Raw genomic sequence first — 2,500 nt, 5'->3', positions numbered from 1 at the left:
CCTGAGTGTGTGTGTGTGTGTGTGTGTGTGTGTGTGTGCGCGTTATTATATGGAACTGGCTCATGCAATTATGGAGGCTAAGATGTCCTGAGTGTGTCTGTCTGTGTGTGTGTGTGTGTGTGTGTGTGTTATTATATGGAACTGGCTCATGCAATTATGGAGGCTAAGAAGTCCTGAGTGTGTGTGTGTGTGTGTGTGTTTGTCTGTTATTATATGGAAAAGGCTCATGCAATTATGGAGGCTAAGAAGTCCTGAGTGTGTGTGTCTGTGTGTGTGTGTGTGTGTGTGTGTGTTATTATATTGAACTGGCTCATGCAATTATGGAGGCTAAGAAGTCCTGAGTGTGTGTGTGTGTGTGTTATTATATGGAACTGGCTCATACAATTATGGAGGCAAAGAAGTCCTGAGAGTGTGTGTGTGTGTATGTGTGTGTGTGTGTGTTTTTATATGGAACTGGCACATGCAATTATGGAGGCTAAGAAGTCCTGAGTGTGTGTGTGTGTGTGTGTGTGTGTGTGTGTGTTATTATATGGAACTGGCTCATGCAATTATGAAGGCTAAGAAGTCCTGAGTGTGTGTGTGTGTGTGTGTGTGTGCGCGTTATTATATGGAACTGGCTCATGCAATTATGGAGGCTAAGAAGTCCTGAGTGTGTCTGTGTGTGTGTGTGTGTGTGTTATTATATGGAACTGGCTCATGCAATTATGGAGTCTAAGAAGTCCTGAGGGTATGTGTGTGTGTGTGTGTTTGTGTGTTATTATAGGGAACTGGCTCATGCAATTATGGAGGCTAAGAAGTCCTGAGTGTGTGTGTGTGTGTGTGTGTGTGTTATTATTTGGAACTGGCTCATGCAATTATGGAGGCTAAGAAGTCCTGAGTGTGTGTGTGTGTGTGTTATTATATGGAACTGGCTCATGCAATTATGGAGGCTAAGAAGTCCTGAGTGTGTGTGTGTGTGTGTGTGTGTGTGTGTGTGTTATTATATGGAACTGGCTCATGCAATTATGGAGGCTATGAAGTCCTGTGAGTGTGTGTGTGTGTGTGTGTGTGTGTTATTATATTGAACCGGCTCATGCAATTATGGAGGCTAAGAAGTCCTGAGTGTGTGTGTGTGTGTGTGTTATTATATGGAACTGGCTCATACAATTATGGAGGCTAAGAAGTCCTGAGAGTGTGTGTGTGTGTGTATGTGTGTGTGTGTGTGTTATTATATGGAACTGGCACATGCAATTATGGAGGCTAAGAAGTCCTGAGTGTGTGTGTGTGTGTGTTATTATATGGAACTGGCTCATGCAATTATGGAGGCTAAGAAGTCCTGAGTGTGTGTGTGTGTGTGTGTGTGTGTGTGTGTGTGTGTGTGTGCGTTATTATATGGAACTGGCTCATGCAATTATGGAGGCTAAGAAGTCCTGAGTGTGTCTGTGTGTGTGTCTGTGTGTGTGTGTTATTATATGGAACTGGCTCATGCAATTATGGAGGCTAAGAAGTCCTGAGTGTGTGTGTGTGTGTGTGTGTGTGTGTGTGTGTGTTATTATATGGAACTGGCTCATGCAATTATGGAGGCTAAGAAGTCCTGAGGGTATGTGTGTGTGTGTGTGTGTTATTGTATGGAATTGGCTCATGCAATTATGGAGGCTAAGAATTCCTGAGTGTGTGTGTGTGTGTGTGTGTGTTATTATAGGGAACTGGCTCATGCAATTATGGAGGCTAAGAAGTCCTGAGTGTGTGTGTGTCTGTGTGTGTGTGTGTTTGTGTGTGTTATTATATGGAACTGGCTCATGTAATTTTGGAGGCTAAGAAGTCCTGATTGTGTGTGTGTGTGTGTGTGTGTGTGTGTGTTATTATATGGAACTGGCTCATGCAATTATGGAGGCTAAGAAGTCCTGAGTCTGTGTGTGTGTGTGTGTGTGTGTGTGTGTGTGTTTGTAATTATATGGAACTGGCTCATGCAATTATGGAGGCTAAGAAGTCCTGAGTGTGTGTGTGTGTGTGTGTGTGTTATTATAGGGAACTGGCTCATGCAATTATGGAGGCTAAGAAGTCCTGAGTGTGTGTGTGTGTGTGTGTGTGTGTGTTATTATATGGAACTGGCTCATGCAATTATGGAGGCTAAGAAGTCCTGAGTGTGTGTGTGTGTGTGTGTGTGTGTGTGTGTGTGTGTGTTTTATTATATGGAACTGGATCATGCAATTATGGACGCTACGAAGTTCTGAGTGTGTGTGTGTGTGTGTGTTATTATATGCAACTGGCTCATGCAATTATGGAGGCTAAGAAGTCCTGAGTGTGTGTGTGTGTGTGTGTGTGTGTGTGTGTGTGTGTGTGTTATTATATGGAACTGGCTCATGCAATTATGGAGGCTAAGAAGTCCTGAGTGTGTGTGTGTGTGTGTGTTATTATATGGAAGGGGCTCATGCAATTATGGAGGCTAAGAAGTCCTGAGTGAGTTTGTGTGTGTGTGTGTTTGAGTGTGTGTGTGTGTTATTATATGGAACTGGCTCAT

The sequence above is a fragment of the Cynocephalus volans genome, chromosome X, assembly GCF_027409185.1.
Source record: "Cynocephalus volans isolate mCynVol1 chromosome X, mCynVol1.pri, whole genome shotgun sequence".
Lineage (NCBI taxonomy): Eukaryota > Metazoa > Chordata > Mammalia > Dermoptera > Cynocephalidae > Cynocephalus > Cynocephalus volans.
Note: the sequence above shows the minus strand (reverse complement) of the source record.